The following is a 23,413-nucleotide window of genomic DNA, read 5'->3' on the forward strand; positions in this document are numbered from 1 at the left end:
ATTACAGATAGGGTATATAGGTCAGCATTACAGATAGGGTATATAGGTCAGCATTACAGATAGGGTATATAGGTCAGCATTACAGATAGGGTATATAGGTCAGCATTACAGATAAGGTATATAGGTCAGCATTACAGATAGGGTCTATAGGTCAGCATTACAGATAGGGTATATAGCACTGACAGCAATGCCCCCCACCGGCGCAGGGCTCGCAGCACTGACAGCACCCCCAGGCCCCCCCCCCCCGCAGGAGGTCCGGCTGTGGTGTCCTCTCCTCCTGTGTTTCCTCCAGTGCGGGCAGCAGGCAGAGGTGTCCGCTCCTCATGCTTCCTCCGTTCTGTTCCTCCTCTTCCGCCAAAAGCGCTATAGGATCACCTGGCGCTTTGGCCAATCGGGAAACAGGTCTCACTGACCTGCCTCCTGATTGGCCGGGAGGAACTTTAGTCTGAAAATAGCAAAAATTCATGTCCTCACTTTGACAGAACATATACTAAAATTGGAACGATACAGAGAAGATTAGCATGGCCCCTGCGCAAGGATGACGCATAAATTCGTGAAGCGTTCCATATTTTTCAAAATGGAGGATCTTATCCTCTCGGCACGACACCAACATGAAAGATACACCAAAACCTGTACCTTGTGGAATATGTTTGTCTTCTCGGATGAGGGTCAAGCACTCGTCATCCATGATACCATGGACTGAACCTTTCTCAGCATTTTATTGTGAGATGTCTGAAATTGGACAATACTGATTATATGTCCTGCATGATATCCTCGCACTCTGAGACTCCACACTCTTTCTACCCCCCCCCCCCCCCTTCTTTCCCTCCATTTGCCCCCCACCCCACCCCCACCCTTTTCTCCCTCTTTCTCTCATCTCACATTGGCTTTCCCTTTCTCCCTTTTCTTCTATCTTTTGCTTTACCCTTATGTTTTCACCTTTTTACCTTTCTTTTTATTCTGGAAAAAGGAAAATTCTCCTGAGACAGTTCCAGAGGAGTGCCATGAACAGGTTCAATGTTGGTTTCTCTTTGCACTTGACAAGATATCATGATATGATACCAGTGGTGGCTGGTTTTAAAATTTTTGGGGAGGTGCAAACGAACTGAAAAATACTGAAACAAAAAACATCAATTGCAGCTAATGTGCCCATCATATGCAGCCACTCTGCCCATCATATGCAGCCAATCTGCCCATCATATGCAGCCACTGTGCCTATCACATAGTTGCCAACATTGTAAAAATATTTTTAGGGACACTTTTTTGGCTGTAGGCGAAGTCGCATTATAATTAGGGGCGGGGCATGCATTTGTGGGCGTGACATAGTTGAAATGAAAAATGCGGCACGGCGACAAATGGGCATGGTTTACGTGGGAAAGTGGGCATAGCTTAAATGGGCGTGGCTCAAATGGGGTGTGGTTAGAGTCTGAGATGAATGAGGGATGGAGAGGAAAAGGGGGAAAGGGGGGGACAGGGAGGGGGGACAGGGATGGAGGGACAGCAGCCCCAGATCCTACACCACAATAGAAATGTGTATTCCAGAGTTTAACAATCAGCAGATAAAGATACTCCAAACACCTGGTGTTAGCACTTTAATCATCCCGGCACCATGATTGTTATGGTGTCAGGATGACTGAAGCGCATTATTTCTATTATTACATTGTAATATAAAATTAAATCATTCAACTCACCATAATGCAGAATCAGTGGGAGACCTGAGCGTGTCACCTGCCACGTTGCCTGCCACCAGATGCCATCAGGTGTCTCCAGCGGAGCCTTCCTCACATCTGTGTCCCCATCAGCAGAGTCCTCCTTACATCTGTGTCCCCATCAGTCCTCCTTACATCTGTGTCCCCATCAGTCCTCCTTACATCTGTGTCCCCATCAGTCCTCCTTACATCTGTGTCCCCATCAGCAGAGTCCTCTTTACATCTGTGTCCCCATCAGTCCTCCTTACATCTGGTGTCCCCCTGTGACATCCAGACTGGCCCCCCCTGTGACATCCAGACTATACGGCCCCCCCGTGACATCCAGACTATACGCCCCCCCCCCCGTGACATCCAGACTATACGGCCCCCCCGTGACATCCAGACTATACGGCCCCCCCGTGACATCTAGACTATACAGCCCCCCGTGACATCCAGACTATACAGCCCCCCCTGTGACATCCAGACTTTACGCCCCCCCGTGACATTCAGACTATACAGCCCCACCCCGTGACATCCAGACTATACAGCCCCACCCTGTGACATCCAGACTATACGGACCCCCGTGACATCCAGACTATACACCCCCCCGTGACATCCAGACTATACAGCCCCACCCCGTGACATCCAGACTATACAGCCCCCCCGTGACATCCAGACTATACGGCACCCCCCCGTGACATCCAGACTATACGGCACCCCCTCTGTGACATCCAGACTATACGGCCCCCCCCCTGTGACATCCAGACTATACAGCCCCCGTGACATCCAGACTATACGCCCCCCCCCCTGTGACATCCAGACTGGCCCCCCCTGTGACATCCAGACTATACAGCCCCCCCGTGACACCCAGACTATACGACCCCCCCTGTGACATCCAGACTGCCCCCCCGTGACATCCAGACTATACGCCCCCTGTGACATTCAGACTGGCCCCCCCCTTGACATCCAGACTGGCCCCCCCATGACATCCAGACCAGCCCCCCGTGACATCCAGACCAGCCCCCCCTGTGACATCCAGACTGCCCCCCCGTGACATCCAGACTGGCCCCTCCCTGTGACATCCAGACTGGCCTCCCCTGGGACATCCAGACTATACAGCCCCCCTGTGACATCCAGACCAGCCCCCCCTGTGACACCCAGACCAGCCCCCCCGTGACATCCAGACCAGACCCCCCTGTGACATCCAGACCGGCCCCCCCCCGTGACATCCAGACTGGCCCCCTCTGTGACATCCAGACCAGCCCCCCCTGTGACATCCAGACCGGCCCCCCTGTGACACCCAGACCGCCCCCCCATGACATCCAGACTGGCCCCCCCTGTGACATCCAGACCAGCCCCCCTGTGACATCCAGACCGGCCCTCCCCCCGTGACATCCAGGCTATACGGCCCCAAAGTTGGTCAAGCAGAGCCGCATGGTTACAGTAGAGATTGAGCTGCGGCACCACCCATCCCCCGCCCCTTTCCATAACAGGTCACAGAGACTGGCAGCGGGACGAAGCGGGCCGGGGGGTGGGCGGCGCTGCAGCTCAATCTCTACTGTAGCCATCTAGCCAGCCTACGGTCTCCTTGAAAATGGCGGCCGGCGGATACATCGTCTCCACCGGCCGCAGACCTCTAGCGGCCGGCGGCGCGAACCTCGGCGGCGAAAATCTGGAAAAATAGGATTTTTAAAACAGCTTACCTGTAAAATCCTTTTCTTGGAGTACATCATAGCACACAGAGCTTCAAGTAATTACTTGGTGGGTTATGGGCCTACCTTCAGGTGTTGACACTGGTATAACCAATACAGGAAGTTGACTTCCCTATATAACCCCTCCTCCTTCCAGGAGTCCTCAGTTTTGTAGCCAAGCAATATAAGCAATATACTCTCACCCCATAAAACAGAGGGGCGGGAGCTCTGTGTCCTATGATGTACTCTAAGAAAAGGATTTTACAGGTAAGCTGTTTTAAAAATCCTATTTTCTTTATTGTACATAATAGGACACAGAGCCTCAAGTAATTACTTGGTGGGATGTCCCACAGCAATGCTACTTGAGGGGAGGAAGACACAACCCGTAGGGCAGCCCCAGATCTTGAGGAATTATACTGCTGCTTGCAGCACACTGCACCCGAAGGCAATATCCTCAGTGGCGTAGCGTGGGTTGTCAGCACCCGGGGCAAGGCAAGTAATTTGCGCCCCCTAACCTGCGGACTTTTAGCTGTCCCTGAGTCCCTTCAAATACAATAGTACTGACCTACCTGATTCCTATACTGACCACTACACTGAGAACTACACTGTCCACTACACTACATTGTCTACTACACTGACCACTATACTGTCCACTACACTACATTGTCCACTACACGGACCACTATACTATACTGTCCACTATACTACACTGACCACTACACTGACCACTATACTACACTGTCCACTACACTACATTGTCCACTACACGGACCACTATACTATACTGTCCACTATACTACACTGACCACTATACTGACCACTATACTATACTGTCCACTATATTACACTGACCACTATACTGACCACTATACTGTCCACTACGCTGTCCACTATACTACACTGACCACTATACTACACTATACTGACCACCATACTACACTGTCCACTATACTACACTACATTGTCCACTATACTACACTACACTGACCACTATACTACACTACACTGTCCACTATACTACACTGACCACTATACTACACTATACTGACCACCATACTACACTATCCACTATACTACACTATACTGACCACTATACTACACTACACTGACCACTATACTGTCCACTATACTACACTGACCACTATACTACACTATACTGACCACCATACTACACTGTCCACTATACTACACTGACCACTATACTGACCACCATACTACACTGTCCACCATACTACACTGTCCACTATACTACACTACACTGACCACCATACTACACTGACCACTATACTACACTACACTGACAACTATACTAACCACTATACTACACTGTCCACTATACTACACTACACTGACCACTATACTAACCACTATACTACACTGTCCACTATACTACACTACACTGACCACTATACTACAGTATACTGACCACCATACTACACTGTCCACTATACTACACTACACTGACCACTATACTAACCACCATACTACACTGACCACTATACTACACTATACTGACCACTATACTACACTGTCCACTACACTACACTGACCTCCATACTAAACTACACTATACTAACCACTATACTGACCACTATACTACACTACACTGACCACTATACTACACTGTCCACCATACTACATTATACTGACCACTATACTACACTATACTGACCACCATACTACACTGTCAACTATACTACATTACACTGATTACCATACAACACTATACTGACCACCATACTACACTGTCCACTATACTACATTACACTGACCACCATACTACACTGTCCTCTACACTACACTGACCTCCATACTAAACTACACTATACTATACTACACTAACCACTATACTGACCACTATACTACACTACACTGTCCACTATACTGACCACCATACTACACTACACTGACCACTATACTACACTACACTGACCACTATACTGACCACTATACTACACTACACTGACCACCATACTGACCACTATACTACACTACACTGACAACCATACTGACCACTATACTACACTACACTGACCACCATACTACACTACACTATACTGACCACTATACTACACTACACTGACCACCATACTACACTACACTATACTGTCCACTACACTAACCACCATACTAACCACTATACTACACTACACTGACCTCCATACTAAACTACACTATACTGACCACTATGCTAACCACTATACTAGACTACACTAACCACTATACTGTCCACTATACTACGCTATACTGACCACCATACTACACTGTCCACTATACTACACTGTCCACTACACTGCTCCCCATACTGACCACTACACTACACTGACCTCCATACTAAACTACGCTATAATGACCACTATACTAACCACTACACTATACTGTCCTGCCTACAGTCTCTCTCTCGCCCCCCCCCGTGACCAGTAACAAGACTCTCACGAGGGAGTCTCACTAACCTTCTTATCCTGGCCTGCGTCGATCCGGATGAGGAGGAGAACACAGTGGTGGCTCACATGCTTCTCTCCCCTGCGCTCTGCTTGCTGCCATGTTCAGTGTCCAGCGCCCTGTGATTGGGCTATGGGGGGTCATGTGCGGAGGCGGAACTTCAGGAGCGATCGAGGACAGGCCAGCCCTACGCCTCACATGACCCCCATACGCCCAATCACAGGGCGCCGGACACTTAACATGGCGGCCGGAGCCCGGGGACACGGGAGGAGGAGGCAGCCAGTGACACATACTGGCGCCCCCCTAAATGTCGCGCCCGGGGCCACGGCACCCCCTGCACCCCCCATGCTACGCCACTGGATATCCTCATTCCATTTTACATCTACTTGATAAAATTTTGTAAATGTATGCACCAAGTTGCGGCCTTGCAGATCTGAGACATGGAAGCCTGGTGACGCACTGCCCAAGAAACACCAACCGCTCTGGTAGCGTGCGCCTTAACTTGAAAAGGGTTAATCTTTCCCTTTAAATCATAAGTTCAAAATATAACTTGCCGAATCCACTTAGCCACAGTGGATTTTGACGCTGCCTGTCCTTTTTTAGGACCCTCTGGCAGAATAAATAAGACGTCAGTCTTACGGATCTGAGCAGTTTTCTTTAAATAGATCTTCACTGCTCTCCCATCAAGACAATGTAGTGACTTTTCTTCCTTGGAACATGGTGTTGGAAAAAACAATGGCAGGACAATATCTTCATTCAGATAAAAGCCTGAAACCACTTTTGGCAAAAAGCCTGGACGAGGGCGTAACACCACTCTGTCCTCATGAATAATCAAACATGGCTCTTTACAGGAAAGAGCAGCCAATTCTGAAACCCTCCTTGCTGAGGATATAGCAACCAAAAATATCAGCTTCCTAGTCAGAAGGACTAAGGGAACATGCTGTAATGGTTCGAATGGCAGTTTTTGTAACACTGACAAATCTAAATTCAAGTTCCAAGGGCTTAAGGGTGATTTAACTGGCGGATTAATCCGCATCACTCCTTGCATGAAACCATGGACTAAAGAATGCGTAGCAAGTGATCTTTGAAATAAAATTTATAAGGCTGAGACTTGGCCCTTAATAGTACTCAGGGCCAACTTCATCTCTACGCCTACTTGTAGAAAGGCAAGAATTCTGCCTCTAATATATCTCCGAGGGTGCCAACCCTTGGATTCACACCAGAAAACATAAGCTTTCCAGACTCTATAATATATAGCTCTAGAAGCTGGCTTCCTAGCATTAATTAAAGTAGAAATAACTGCCCTGGAAAGCCCACGTCTTTTCAGAATGTGGTTCTCAATAGCCAGGCCGTTAAATTTAGCATTCGTAAAGTAGGATGGAATATCGGCCCTTGTGAGAGCAGGTCTGGCCTTAGTGGAAGGGACCACAGATCCTCCACTGCCATCTTTACAACCTCTGCATACCATGACCTTCTGGGCCATGCTGGTGCTGCCAGAATTACTGGTTTTCTTTCCAGCTTGATCCTGCAAAGAAGTCAAGGCAGCAACTGAATAGGGGGAAATGCATAGATCAGTAAAAGCTGATCCCACAGTATCATCAACGCATCTGTTTTGCATGCGAATGGATCCTTTGTTGTGGACACAAAGTTGACTAACTGTATGTTGCACTGGATGCTAGAAGATCTACATCCGGAGTACCCCATCCTTGACAAACAGCCCGAAACATGTCGGAGTGAATAGACCATTCCCCTGGGAATAATCTGCTGGCGGCACATGTAGTGCGCGTGGTGCCAATTCTCTATTCCCGGAATGAAGACTGCCGATGGGCACGGAATATTTCTTTCTGCCCAAGTTAGAATCTAGTTCACTTCTCTCTGCACTGAGAGATTCTTGGTGCCCCTTTTGGTGATTAATATAGGCCACAGCCGTGGCATTGACGGATTGGATCCTGTCGGGACAATCCCTTAACCTGGAAGTCCAGGCTTTTAGAGCCAGACGCACTGCCCGAATCTCTAGGATGTTGATGGGCAAGCCTCTTTCGGTTCTTGAACACTGTCCTTGGACAGTTGTCTTCTCATTACCACTTTCCAGAAAAGTGGTTTGAAGTATTTACCCTTTAGGACATTTTTTAGTAACCACCAATTGAGACTTTGGGACACCCTTGGGGACAGCCGCATTGGCAAGTCCAAAGCTTGGATCGTTTTGTTCCAAGAAAATAGAATACTGTTTTGCAACAGTCTCGAATGGAACTGGGCAAAGGGAACTGCTTCGAATGAAGCCACCATCCTTTCTAACAACCTCATGCAAAGGTGAATGGAGGGACCTCCTTTTGACCTGACCATCCGCACCAACTCTTTTATAGAGTGGTGTTTTTTTTTTTCTCGGCAAGAAGACCCTTTTTCTGGGCTGTATCTATGATCAGACCCAAATACTGCAGCCCTTTTTTAGCGATTTTAATGGAGACTTTACTAGGTTGTGAATGCAAACCAGACCTTTCCAGGTAACTGGTTGTAATGTGTACACCTTACTCCGAACAGCAATTGGTCTATTAGCAATAGATTGTCTAGGTATGCCAAGACTGTTTAAGCCCTGTGCCCTTGACCTGGCTACACGTGGGGCTAGCACCTTTGTGAACACTCGAGGTGCTGTAGCTAGCCCGAAGAGCAAGGCTATAAACTGAAATGCTGCTGTTCTACTTCGAACCGCAGAAACCTTTGGTGAGCGGGAAATATATGGGCATGCAGATATGCATCCCTGATGCCGATAGGCGCCAGAAGTTTTCCTCCTTGCAGGATAGAAACTACTGACTTGATCGACTCCATAGAAAGGAGCGGATCTTCAGGAACTGATTTAGATTCTTTTAGATCTAGAATGGATCTGTTGAATTTCTGCGTGGCTTTGTACATGTACAGGAAACGCATGAAAAAGGCAGTGAAGGTTCCAAGGAACCTAAGAAAAAACAGAATTATCAGCTGACTCTACTAGAGGTAGCTTGAAAGAGGCACAAATCATCTCTGTAAGAGGTTTGTACCAGCAATTTCTCAGATTGCAAGGCTGAAAAAAAGTTCAACTCTAGTTGTCTCCTCTGCAGAGGAGTACTCGGTTTGCCTTTCTTCCCGATTACCTGAGCGTAATCCTTCATCCTCTACCCACTGTTCCCTTGATAAGGGATCTCAGGTGGGGGAGGGGGATCTAACGCGCTTCTCATCCTTGGATAGCGGATGTGATTAAAGTCGCTAATTTTCCTTCTAGGCCCTGCAGGGAGGAGGAAAAACGCATCTTCAATTATGTATACAGGGGCTGAATATTTTCTCCTCTTAGGCTCAGTTTCCACTATTGCAACCCCAAAGTTGCGTGATTTTACTGTGATCCTTTGCCACTGAGAATACGTCGGGGCGCGATTTTGATGCGACAGGAAACAATGCCTGTGTATTCTAGAGGTTTATGGACCTCAAGTCGCATCAAAGTGGTACCAAAGTAGTGCAGAGACTACCTTGAAGTCGCACAGATCTGAACAGTATTTCTTGGAAATCATGCCCGAGAGTCTGAAGGTGGAGGCCGTCACCACTGCCTAGAGGCAGCTGCCCCTGCGCAGGGGAAGGAATCAGTTTAAGTGACTTGTCTAAGGTCACAAGGAGCCAACGTGAGGACGAGGTCCCACGTCTTTCAGGAAGCCTCCCATGGCTATGCTGGCCATCAGAGTAGTTAACCTGTGAGGAGTGGCTCCTTCACTAGTGAATGCCGACATGTGGATCTGAACCCATGTCTAAGGAAGTCTCCCATGGCTGCACTGGCCATCAGAGTACTTAACCTGTGAGCTGTTATAGCTTTACTTTAAATAAAAGGACATTTATACCTTCTACTGGACAAAAGAGCTTTACTGCTAAAAATCATTTGGATGTATTTCACCAAACCTTCCCCAATGAAAAGGGAAACTAGTCAGACACCCTTTTTTGCAAGATGCTTCGACTGACCAACCCTTTTAACCACAGGGTCCTAAGCATGTGTTTTAGCAGAAGCGCAAGGCGAGACGCCTGGTGGATAGGGTCTTTTATGGCATCTATGGCAAAACATAGGGCCATTGGTAGGAGGATTTTAACAAAAAAATTCCAACTCCTTATCTGTTGGATGCTTAAGCAATTATGCATCTTTATTGATGCTGGAAATCGCAGCGTCTACTGCTGGTACTTTCCAACCTTTGTGAATTTTTCCTCCATGATAGAGAACTGAGAAACTCTTTGGAGAGAAAAAAATGCTTATCCAGGTGATCCCATTCAGCATAAATAAGCGCTGTAAAGGATTTTTTTTTTTTTTTTAGAAAAAAAAACAAAGAAGGGACCTGGACTTTCAGCTTACTCTGTTAGGAGTAGTATAAAAAGTGGAATGAACCATCTCTGTAATGCCGCGTACACACGATCGGGCTTTCTGGCATACTTGGTCCAGCACACTTTCCGACGGACTTTGTCCGCCAGGTGCGCCGGACTTTAAAACGGACGGACTTGCCCACACACGACCGGACTTTCCGGCGGGCTAAGTCCGCCCGTCTTTCGCCGGAGTTACGGCGGACTTTCAGAATGAACAGACTTGCCCACACATGGACAAGTCCGTTCATTTTGAATGTGACTCAGGTGCGACGGGGCTAGAAAAGGAAGTCAATCTTGCCGCTTTTATTGGCGAGATTGACACCTTGCGAGCCCCGTCGCGGGTCATACCAGGCCCTTAGGTCTAGTATGGATTATAAAGGGAAGCCCCCTACGCCGAAAAAACGGCGTGGGGTCCCCCCTAAAATCCATACCAGACCCCGATCCGAGCACGCAGCCCGGCCGGTCAGGAAAGGTGGTGGGGACGAGCGAGCGCCCCCCCCTCCTGAACCGTACCAGGCTGCATGCCCTCAACATGGGGGGTGGGTGCTTTGGGGGAGGGGGCACCCTGCGGGGCCCCCTCACCCCAAAGCACCTTGTCCCCATGTTGATGAGGACAAGGACCTCTTCCCGACAACCCTGGCCGTTGGTTGTCGGGGTCTGCGGGCGGGGGGGCTTATCGGAATCCGGGAGCCCCCTATAATAAGAGGGCCCCCAGATCCCGGCCCCCCACCCTATGTGAATGAGTATGGGGTACATGGTACCCCTACCCATTCACCTAGGGAAAAGGTGTCAATAATAAAACACACTATACAGGTTTTTAAAATAATTTATTAAACAGCTCCGGGGGGGAGGGTCTTCCTCCGGCTTCGGGGGGCTTCTTCCGGCTTCGGGGGTCCCTCCGGTTCCTCTTCTCTCGCCGTCCGGTTGGTTCTTCTCCGCTCTCTCCGGCCTCTTCTCCCGGTGTTCCAGTTCTTCGGCCGGCTCCTCCGCTATCTTCAGGCCGCTCTTTTGCCAGCGGAGGTCCGGACTTCTGGGCTTCTTGTCTTCTTCCCTCTTCTCTTCTCCAGATGTTGACACGACGCTCTCTCCGGCTGGACTGCTCTCTGAGGGCCGTTGTGACTTATATAGGCGGAGACCCCACCCCCTTATGATGTCACAGTCCCTGGGCATGCTGGGACGTTTTAGGGGGCGTGGTCAACATCACCCGGTGAGCGGAGAAGAACCAACCGAAGGCCGTGAGAAGAGGAACCAGAGGGACCCCCGAATAAATTATTTTAAAAACCTGTGTAGTGTGTTTTATTATTGACGCTTTTTCCCTAGGTGAATGGGTACCATGTACCCCATACTCATTCACATAGGGTGGGGGGCCGGGATCTGGGGGCCCTCTTATTATAGGGGGCTCCCGGATTCCGATAAGCCCCCCGCCCGCAGACACCGACAACCAACGGCCAGGGTTGTCGGGAAGAGGCCTTTGTCCTCATCAACATGGGGACAAGGTGCTTTGGGGTGGGGGGGGCCCCACAAGGTGGGCATGCGGCCTGGTGGGGCATGCGGCCTGGTACGGTTCAGGAGGGGGGGCTCGCTTGTCCCCACCCCCTTTCCTGACCGGCCGGGCTGCGTGCTTGGAATGGATTTTAGGGGGGGCCCCACGCCGTTTTTTCAGCGTAGGGGTTTCCCTTTATAATCCATACCAGACCTAAGGGCCTGGTATGCCCCGCGCTCGCCGCAATAGGAAAATTTGTTTTTCCTATTGCAGCGAGCGCGAAATGCAATACCCTGCCCTTGCGTCGTATCTGGGCGTTGGACCAGCATACAGACGAGCAGGCTTTCCGTCGGACCAGCACATAGACGAGCGGACTTTCCGCCAGAAACTGAGTCCGACGGAAAGATTTAAAACATGTTTCAAATCTAATTCCGGCGGGCTTTTGGGAAAAAGTCTGCCGGAAAAGTCCGCCGGAGCCTACACACGGTCGGATTGTCCGGCGGACTCTGGTCCGCCGGACCAAGTATGCCGGAAAGTCCGCTCGTGTGTACGCGGCATAAGAGTTTGTACCATCAATCTGTCAGATTGTGAGGTTGCATAAGGTTCAACTGTTGTTTCCTCCGCAGAGGAAAATTTGGCTTGTTTTTCCCCGTGATCACCTGAGGATAACACCTCACCCTGTGCCCACTGTTCCCTTGGAAAAAGGGGTTTGAGGTGGGGGAGGGGGGTTTTGCATGCTTCCTATCCTCTTAGATGGAGAATGCAATTAAAGCCGTTAATCTTCCTTCTAAGCCCAACAGGGCAGAGGAGAATGTATCTTCAGTCACATACGCAGGGGCTGAAGTGTGAGAAGCAGTTGCACCACCAATTGCATCCAATTGTATTACATCCGGGCCTCCTGATTGGCTGAGAGGCGGTTCTGTGATAGCAAAGCAAATATTCATTTGCTTTGCTAACACACCTGGGTGCACTGCGATCGCAATGTTTTGCGCTTGCAGTGCACCATTTTTTAGGCCTATTAGAGCCTATGGCTCTAATCAGGTGCTTCAAAAACACCCCCCCCCCCCCGCCGTTGTTATTCAGGCGCCCGGTGCCCAAAAAGGGGCTGGACGCCTGAATGGGGGTGGCTACAGTGGCCATGGATAGATTCATGCAGTGCATGAATCTATTCATAGTACACAGAGGGGGTGGCTGGAGAGAGGGGGCGGCGACTGAACGCCCCCAATGGACACACCACCACTGTATGATACTCAACATACAATCACCTAGAATACCTTGTGCAGAATGAATTCTAGATCTATATGTTACTATTGTTTGTTATTTGTAGTTCTTACATGATGCTATCTTTAACCTGTACCTGTATCATTCTGATGTTATGGAACATGTCTCTTGAATAAATAAGAGTCAAAAAAAGAAAATAGCAAAAATGAATTCACTATGGTCACACAATTGGGTGGGATTGAATTTGACTTACTCCTCTACCTTCTCCAGACGATTCCGATTGCCAGTCCCTTTTGAGCAGTAGGCTCAATGGTTAAAAGCTCTGCTTACGCCAGTGTTGAATAGCTCAGGTACTCTCCCCCTTTGGTCCCATTAGCCGATATATATCCTCACAATTTGCAGATAACAGCAGAAGCCGGCTGGCTATGTAATTAACTGTTAGCATATGTGTATCAGCGTGGTATGGTGACACCCTGGTTACACATCCGGGCAGTGGCGGACCATGCATTGAGGGTACACAGGCGACTCCCCGAGCCCACCCTTTTTTGAAACCTGTTAGAGCCTCTGGCTCTAATCAGGTGCTTAAAAAAAAACACTCCCACCATAGGAATCCAAGCACCCGGCGTCCTAAAAGGGACCGAGCGCATTGGATAGGGAGCGGCAGCAGGGACAGGGGAGCATCTCCCATGCTCCCTCAATGCACAGGCCGCCACTGCCCGGATGTGTAACCAGGGTGTCCCCATGCCATGCTGATACACACACGCTAACAGTTAATTACATAGCCGGCCGGCTTCTGCTGTTATCTGCGAATTGTGAGGATATATCAGCTAATGGGACCAAAGAGGGGAGATTACCTGAGCTATTCAACTCTGGCATAAGCAGAGCTTTCAACCATTGAGCCTATTGCTCAAAAGGGACTGGCAATCGAAATCGTCTGGAGGAGGTAGAGCAGTAAGTCAAATTTTATCATTCAACTTTGATACCAACACTTATGCCCCGTACACGCGGTCGGATTTTCCGCCAGAAAATGTTCGATGGGAGCTTGTTGTGGGAAATTCCAACCGTGTGTAGGCTCCATCGAACATTTTCCATCGGAATTTCCGTCACACAAAATTTGAGATCTGGATCTCAAATTTTCCGACAACAAAATCCGTTGTCGTAAATTCCGATCGTGTGTACGCAATTCCGATGCACAAAGTTCCACGCATGCTTGGAATTAAGCAGAAGAGCCACACCGGCTATTGAACTTCATTTTTCTCGGCTCGTCGTACATGTTGTACGTCACCGCGTTCTTGACGCTCGGAATTTCCGACAAGATTTGTGTGACCGTGTGTATGCAAGACAAGTTTTTTAGCCAACATCCGTCGGAAAAAATCCTTGGATTTTGTTGTCGGAATGTCCGATCGTGTGTACGTGGCATTACAGTATTACAACTTTCTCTATAATTGGCCTTCTCCCTTCTTGAAAATTCCTTATGAGAGACATCGGAGACATGAATTATATGTAAGGAAGTCTGAGTCACACAGAGTCACACCTCATAGAGGTAACATCAATATTTATCATCGTGCTATTTATGCATATCTACGTCATTGCCTCTCATTACCAACTAGCATTTATTGCCATTCACCAGTTTCAGCTCTGTTCATCGCCCTAGGCTACAGAAGACCACTCCTACATCATATTCCACCTCTTTTCATCTATCTACAATGATTTTTTTTGGATTAACATTCTGAGTTTGAGCAGCACTATGATGTGATTCCTGATAGACACTTAGTATTGAAATTGCTACCCATAGCCTTTTTCATATTAATCACCATCATCAGTAGAGATACATGTTCAACATCTATCCTTTCATTTGGAATCACTTATCTTGAATCTACTGTGACTGCACTGAAAATCCAGTGTATGACAGCAATCAATCAAGGTTATACTGCGTCATTTAGCAGTCCATTCAGGAATTAGCTGTTATAACTGCATTGGATACCAGAATCAATTTTACAACTACTGTATATCATCAGATGATTTCTTTCTCTTTGGGAATTTTTACTACCCTATAAACACCGGGTTTGCTTTTATCATTGCATGTGTGTATGTTTTGTGTCTTTCCCAATTTTGGAAGGTTTCGATATGTCAAAATGGATATTATTCCAAACATTTTAAAAATATTTTTTTAATAAAACTTTTTCTATTGTTTGGTCACCTTTTTGCCTACTTTCACAGTCTGTACTCTACAGCTGTCCTCTATCTTTTTATTGGTTCCTTGTTTTGGCATAGACCACACCAATCTTGGTGAGTCAGTGAATAGTTAACCCCTCATTTTCTTGAGTCTAACCCACCCACCATGTACATGTCTGTGTTGATCTATGCAGATCAAAACAGCCAGGTTGAATGAGCCCTTATATTGGCTTTTATTTTTTATATAATGTTGCTTAATAGGGTGCTTGGAAATGCATGCATTGCTCCTTAACACAAAGAGTTGAGAATCATTTCTTGAAGGAGACATAATGAGGGAAACGTATCAAAATTGTGCTTCTCACATCAGAGACATCCCCAAATCCAGCAAAGAGACATCACTCATATCCAGCAAAGAGACACCCCTCAAATCCAGCAAAGAGACAGCCAATTCAGCAAACAGAAATCCCCATATTCAGCAAAGAGACATCCCAATCCAGAAAAAATACATCCCAATCCAGCAAAGAGACATCCCCCATATCCAGCAAAGAGACATCCCCATATCCAGCAAGGAGACATCCCCCATATCCAGCAAAGAGACATCCCCCATATCCAGCAAGGAGACATGCCCCATATCCAGCAAAGAGACATCCCTCATATCCAGCAAAGAGACAGCCAATTCAGCAAAGAGACATCCCCACATCCAGCAAAGAGACATCCCAATCCAAAAAAAGATAAATCCCAATCCAGGAAAGATACATCCCCCATATCCAGCAAAGAGATAGCCTAATCCAGCAAAGCAACATCCCCAAATACAGCAAAGGGACATCCTCCATATCCAGCAATAGAATCCCACATATCCATCAAAGAGACATTTTCCATACCCATCAAAGAGACATCCCAATCCAGAAAAGATACATCCCAATCCAGCAAAGAGACATCCCATTCTAAAAAAATACATCCCAATCCAGCAAAGAGACATCCCCCACATCCAGCAAAGAGATAGCCCAATCCAGCAAAGCAACATTCCCAAATCGAGCAAAGGGACATCCTCCATATCCAGCAAGAGAATCCCCCATATCCAAAGACACATTCCCCATACCCATCAAAGAGACATCCCCCATAGCCATCAAAGGGACACCCCCATATCCAGCAAAGAGACGTCCCCCATATCCAGAAAAGGGACGTCCCCCATATCCAGAAAAGAGACATCCCCATATCCAGCAAAGAGACATCCCCATATCCAGTAAAGAGACATCCCCATATCCAGCAATGAGACAGCCCAGAGACATCCCCACATCCAGAAAAGAGACATCCTCATCCAGTAAAAGGACAGCCCAGTCCAGCAAAGAGACAGCACAATCTAGCAAAGAGACATTACACCACAGCAAGGACAGTTAACAGTCAGAAGGTTGAGGAGGAGGACAGGCTAGCTACCCACGCGATCGATTATCCGCACCTCTTACACAGTGAGTTGGATGGTGCCAAAATGAGATTCTGGTTGATCTGCATTGATCTGGTTGATCTGCAGTGGAGCAAAGTGCAGATCAATCTGCCTTCCACTCTCTCAGGCTGCGGCCGTATAATCACTCTACGGCTGCCCTGAGAGTGTATAGGGACCTAGAGCACTTGGCTTCCAATTCGCCTCCCACAATGTCTCTGGCAGAGGTGCCAGAATATTGTTCCGCCAAAAAAAAGCAATGATTACCACCTTAATCAGCCTTAGAACGTGTGTAAATGATAGGTGTTGGAGTTTAAAGGGATGAGGTGGCAACCCTAGTTTCCATGCATTGCAGTCCAGATTCTGTCTGCTCGAGTTTTGATAAATTCCCCCCTATGAAGTTTGCAGCTTGGATAAGAGGTACAGGCTTTACGTACCCTCACTTTACGTACACTTGGACACATTGGCATCTATGGGAAATCTTTGTCAGCTTGACATGGCACTGCTCCTGGTTTATCCAATTTTGGGGTCGGCCAGCTTGCCTAGGTAATCTGTTATGCCTGTAAATGACTATTGCAATGCAGTACATGCATTGAGAAGTGAAAAAAGATACTACTTTACTTTAAAGTGGAACTTCAGTAATTTTTTCATCTATTAAATCTTCTGCCCTTGTTGTTTACCTTTGCACAGTAAAACCTTTTTTTTCTGCCAGTAAATACCTTATAAAGCCCAATTCCATTTCTTGTCTGGTAAAAAGCCTAGGCTTATATGACATCATGAGCGTCTCTCTCTCTCACCCTTGTGAAAGTTTGCCAGGAAGGGAGAGGGGTGGGTCATAAGAGGGCCAATAAGAGCTGCAGAGCTGGATGTGTGCCTCTGTATAAATCCAGGACGTGAACAGGCAGCAACTTCAGCTGCCCACAGTTAAAATGGATGCAGCCAGACTTAGTGGAGGGAGATTTCTGCAGCATATTTGGCAAGTTCAGAATGGCACAGATGTTTTTATTACAAATTATGTGAGCAGATTGCAGTTCCTCTTTAAATACATTTACGTTTTACATACATGCCCTGGTCCTATTGTGTACTTAAAGCGGAGTTCCACCCAAAAATGGAACTTCCGCTTATCTGGTTCCTCCCCCCCTCCGGTGTCACATTTGGCACCTTTCAGGGCGGAGAGGGGGCAGATACCCATCTAATACAGGTCCGGCCCCTCCTCCGCCCCCCCACACTGTCTTCTGGGAGACACACAGGTGCCAGAAGACAGGAGGGACCAGTGAGGAAGAGTTGCCACCTCATCCCTTTAAACCTGAACACATATTAATTACACAGGTTCTGTGGCTGATTAAGGTGGTAATTAATCTCACTTGGTGCCTTATCTGCATTAAATTAGCCACAGAACCCATGTAATTCATATGTATTCGGGTTTAAAGAGATGAGGTGGCAACCCTAGTAGGGAACCAGGCTGTGAAGCTGCAAGGCTTCACTTCCTGATTCCCTTACTGAAGATGCCGGCACCTCCACTCAGAGCTGAGGGACAGGTCGTCTTCGGGTGAGGACACCGCGGGTGCCCTGGACAGGTAAGTGTCCATATTTTAAGAGTCAGCAGCTGCAGTATTTGGCGGAACTCAGCTTTAAAAGTGGGGTATGTCTGTATGAAAAGCTCTGCCCTTATGAAATAAAAGCACAGGTTAGCATTGATCAGCTATCTTCTGGTGTTTACTAAACCCATTAGCCCAGCTAATGCTATTTCAAATAGCTGGGAAGTTCCCCCTGAGGCTGGAGCAGGAACACAGCTTCCCACCAACCCAGCCCTCTGCCACACACTTCTACCCTGTACACATGATAGGATTTTCCGACAACAAAATCCAAAGATTTTTTCCGACGGTTGTTGGCTCAAACTTGTCTTGCATACACACGGTCACACAAAGTTGGTCGGAAATTCTGAATGTCAAGAATGCCGTGACGTACAACACGTATGACGAGCCGAGAAAAATGAAGTTCAATAGCCAGTGCTGCTCTTCTGCTTGATTCCGAGCATGCGTGGAACTTTGTGCGTCAGAATTAGAGTTGCCACCTCATCCCTTTAAACCCAAACACATATGAATTACACGGGTTCTGAGGCTAATTAAATGCAGATAAGGCACCAACTGAGTTAATTACCACCTTAATCAGCCACAGAACCTGTGTAATTAATGTGTTCGGGTTTAAAGGGATGAGGTGGCAACTCTAGTCAGAATTGTGTACACACGATCGGAATTTCCAACAACAGATTTTGTTGTCGGAAAATTTGAGATCCAGATCTCTATTTTTGTGTGACGGCAATTCCTATGGAAAATGTGTGATGGAGCCTACACAGGGTCGGAATTTCCGACAACAAGCTCCTAGCTAACATTTTCCGTAGGAAAATCCGACCCGGGGCATTCCAATGACTCCTGCCAATAACAGGCTGAGGGAACTTCCATTGTGGCTGTGCAGTACAGGGGAAAGCCCCGCCCCTTCCAGGGAGGACACGCCGCCAACAAGCGCGTGCCGCCCACTCCTCCCTCAGCCCACCGCCGCCTCTCTCCCAATCACAGACATCGCCCAGATCCCTCCCTTCCTGTGTTTACACCAATCTGTGGCCGCCCAACGACGCCTGCTAGCCTCCCGGCCCGAGCCTCCTCGCGTCTCGAAGCCACAACAAGAAGGCGTTCCGGCCAGTAGCCTTTTGGAGAGCTGCGGGGGGAAGCTGGAGAGAGAAGCGGACAGGTGAGTGAGTGCCGTTGTCGGAGCTGTAGGTGGGCAGGAAGAGAGTCCCGGTGGGGAGGAAGGGAGTCCCCGTGGGCAGCAAGGGAGTCCCGGTGGGCAGCACACACACAATACGAAGCTTCAGGGCACCTGTGTGAAGTGAGTGTGGAAGAAGTTGGTTAGCCTGCTGGAGCGGCGCTGGCTCCTCCTCTTCATACACATTTCTTCCTTACATTTGCTGCCTCTGTTTATTTACAATCTCCGCTTTCTTCTGCCGGTGCACGTGCAGTCCTGCTCCCCCGGCTTTCTCCATCCCAGCCTCTGGACTCCCCCCTGCTTATTCAGCTGCTTCTACTTCCCTGCACCGAGGCCTGGCTTCTCCTTTTTCCTTGGATTACATTTTGTCTTTTATTGTGGGTTTTTTTTTTTGGGGGGGTTTACTTGTTTAGTGCTGAGTTTTATTTTTACTGTTGCTGAACTTGTTTGCATAGCAGATCCATGCTTTTCTGTTTCCAGGATTCACACAGGATCATCAGGGAGGCTAAAAAGGTTCATCAAGGAGGCTAAAAAGGATCTTTTGATCACGAAAACAGAAAATCCTTGGAGGCAGTTAGATGTGTAATGCTAGCCATTCGCTATATGAAAGATCACTTTTGTTAAACAAAAAATCGTTCAGCAGAGCTCACAATACTATCATCGTGTAGTGACCAAATTTTAAAAGTGGTATTAAAGCTCTCCCTTTTTTTTTTTTTTTTTTTTTTTAACAGGTTATACTTACCTGCAGTAGTTTTACACAGAGCAGCTCAGATTCCTCTTCAGGTCCCCCACCTGCCCTCCTGGCTCCTCCCCTTGAGCGGTGCCCCCCAGCGTAAGCTGCTTGCCCCAGGGGGAACTGTTGAGTGCTCGCTCCCGAGTCGCTGCTCTATGCGTCCATAAGTCACACAGAGCTGCTGCTCAGCCCCGCTCTCTCCTCATTGGCTGTGATTGACAGCAGTGGGAGCCCTGCTGCTGTCTCAGCCAATGAGGAGGGAAAGTCCTGGAACAGCCGTGGCAATTAACATCGCTGGGTTGGGGTGGCTGCTGCACACAGGGGTTTGTGTGTTTGTTTGTTTTTTTTTTCTTCATTTATGCATAGAAGATAAAAAAAAAAGCCTTTAGAACCACTTTAAACCATTCAATGGACATAAGTTAATCTGTTTATCATTCCGTTCACATGGATAGGAAGTGACACAAAATATTTGATCTTTCCACCTCCCTTACGCGTATTTCCGCTTTGTGTGGGGAAACGAGCGTTCATTATGGAAATATCTTTCTTTGCCACTTCGTTACTATGTGTCCTGCTAGATTGATTTTTTATTTATTTTTTTTTTTTTTTTGGGGTGTGTAGATGAATAATTGTTAATTTTTGGATTGTACATTTGTTTTGGTAAAGTATTTTACTTCCAGGTTACCAGTCCCTTGCACATATGCACTGAGGCCCCATTCACACTTGAGACTTCTGAGATCGAGTCAGAATCACTGAAATTTTGCCCATGATCTCAAAGCTCACTACTATTGCAGGTTTAGGTGCCATTATTTTCAATGGCACCTAGAACACGGCGTGATTTAAAAAAAAAAAAAAAGCCAATTTTTTTTTTTTTTTTTGTAAATGGTGGAAGGTTTCAGCTGCAGAATCATGTTTAGTGTAGAAATCTTCAGGAGTTCAATCAGACATTCCCAAACAAATCCTGGTTTCCATAAATCCATACCACTATTGCATCACCCGTGAATTGTAATGTCTGGCCCCCTTTTTCATGATGGGCAAGAATGATTCTGAATGAAACACAAGTTTTGAAAGAAGACCGTAAGGAAGCTAATGGTGTCATGAATCGGTTCAACACCATAATAAAGTATTAATAGTGATGCACCGATACAGGTATCAGAGCAGATACTAGGTATTTTTGCGAGTATTGGTACTCGTGAAAATGCTCCGATACTGGAAGTGACGTCAGCTAGGGGCGGGACGCCTCCAAACCCTACTGCCGGAGAAGAGGAGAAGCAGCCAGGACAGGGGCGGGAAACTCCTCAGCACAGTGTGAACAGTCTGACAGCTGGCCACGCTGAAACTCCTGCTCCCGGCTGTCTTTTATCATTATGCAGCACCGCCGCGATCCTCTCCTGCCTCTGTAAACAAGAGGGTGGGTGATGCCATAACTCCTCCCTTTCTGTTCCTGCACAGAGAGAGAGCTGGATGGCTGGCTGGTTGCTACCCAATGACAGTGGGTTGCCAAGGGCAAGGTCCTGGACAACATCGGCACGTGTGCTTCTATAGTGTGAGGTAGCTGTGGAAGCAGAACCAAGTATTGAGGGGAGCAAGTCCTGCAAGCAGGTTAGTGTAGTATGTACAGTACAGTGTCAGCAGGGTACAGACCGGTATTATACACCATACAGACCAGTCTGTCCACTGACACTCTACTTTATATGTTATACACACCCCAGTCTGTATATAATGTACAGTACTGTGTCAGTGTACAGAGTGGTCTGTACCTAACGCCCTGGTACTGCAGCCTCTTTCCTCTCCCCCCAATCATGGCCTTTCTTCTCAACTCTCCCACCCCGCAATCCCTATTTCACCCCACCCTCAACTACCCTGCCCTCACTGCAGCCTCACCCAACTCCCTAACAACCACCCCCCTACCTACGTGATGGATATCGGTAATTGGTATCGGCGAGTACTTACAAATCATTATCGGTACTCAGGGTTGCACCGATATCACTTTAACACCAATATTAGTATATTTATTGGTGTAGATGCAAGATTTGCAGAAATAGTTGTGTTTTTTTTTTTTTTCTTTTTCGTTCAACCTAGTGGGCTGAATGGGGGGAAAAAAACCCCATAAAACTGAGGAACTCTCTTTACCCACCACCACCACCACCACCAGAACACACCAGTGTGAAGCAATTTAAATAAGATTGTATTTGGGTTTGGTCTGAACTTGAATTTGGTCCAAACCCAAAAGAAAGCTGTCACTGCCGCCCAATCAACTGCGATTATGGCATTTCCTGCTCTTCATCTTCACATACAGAAAGGGAAGGGGCTGCTATGGCCTCCAAATCCTCCTACATAAGTTGTAACCGTTTATCTGCAGTCTTTTCTTCTCTTACATTCGTTCAAGGTGCTGAATTTATAAAGCTTGTGTGAAAATTCAGAAAAAAGGGGGCAGAGAGCTGAAATTACACTCTGCATAGCTCAGTGGGGAGAGCTCTGACAGCTGACTGGAGGGAAGAGACACACTACCTTCACATAGCACACAGGAGCAGAGCTGAGGCTGTCAATCAGCTAAAGCCCCTCTTCCCAATGTCACCATTTTTCTCTTCTTGGTTTCAGAAAAACTTGTCAGCAGTGAGTCCTGCTGGTTGCAGATGAAGCGGCAAACAGAAATGACACTAAAGCCTTGTACACATTTTATTTTATTTTTTTCATTCACCCCAGCTGGCTGAATGAAAAAGACAGATTGATGTACTAACACATGTGATGTTAGTACAGCGATCTTCCTCACTGTGCTATTGTGTTCTGACAGAGGGTTGTTACTTCACAAATGTTCTTAAAGTGGTTGTAAACCCTTTCATATATGCAGTGAAGTGAATGGCCTCAGGTGATAGAGATTAAACCAATCCTCCTACATATGTGGTACCTGTTTATCTGCAGCCATCTCTTCTCTACACCTGTTTAAAGTCCAGAGTATACCCAGCGATTATGAACTTCCAGAAGCAGAGGTAGGAATCAGATGTGTTGCACAGCTTAGAGAATAAGCCTGAGTGGAGGGAAGGGACATACCGCCTATACACAATCTCGTAGGGAAAACATGCACAGCTGTGGCTAGCAATCAGGCTGTGTACTGGAGCTCCCTACTCCCTCCAGTCGCTAATGGCTCAGATGGCAGAGGAATCAGACTCTGGGTGGAAATCAATCTCACTGCTTTGGATTGAATCATGTACACACTATAGAAGGATATGCTTTGTTCGTTTTCCAGGTTAAAGGTTTACAACCACTTAAACGTTTTCTGAATGGTTTGCACACAGTTACCACATTAGGTTGGTCTACTAAATGAATAGACTAAGGCCAGTCATACAGATTGAAATTTGCTAGATTTTCCCAACACAGTGTTGATGCGGGAATCCCTCCTCCTGGGCCATTGTCTTC

General features: G+C 47.5%; 1 protein-coding gene and 1 non-coding gene across 5 annotated transcripts in view; both read left to right on the forward strand.

The window, feature by feature from the left end:
* The first annotated feature begins 466 nt into the window (after positions 1–466).
* Positions 467–573, forward strand: LOC141124996 (U6 spliceosomal RNA). Its single transcript, XR_012241307.1, has one exon. It is a non-coding gene; the product is annotated as a U6 spliceosomal RNA (small nuclear RNA).
* An 18,516-nt stretch (positions 574–19,089) lies between these two features.
* The window catches only part of HOMEZ (homeobox and leucine zipper encoding), a 49,382-nt gene continuing 45,058 nt past the window's right edge, over positions 19,090–23,413 (forward strand). For all 4 annotated transcript variants that reach the window (XM_073632688.1, XM_073632693.1, XM_073632686.1 and 1 more), the window contains exon 1: positions 19,090–19,251. The gene's annotated coding sequence lies outside the window, so the exon portion shown is untranslated. The remainder of the gene's footprint in view (positions 19,252–23,413) is intronic.

Source organism: Aquarana catesbeiana, linkage group LG01 (genome assembly GCF_042186555.1).
Source record: "Aquarana catesbeiana isolate 2022-GZ linkage group LG01, ASM4218655v1, whole genome shotgun sequence".
NCBI lineage: Eukaryota > Metazoa > Chordata > Amphibia > Anura > Ranidae > Aquarana > Aquarana catesbeiana.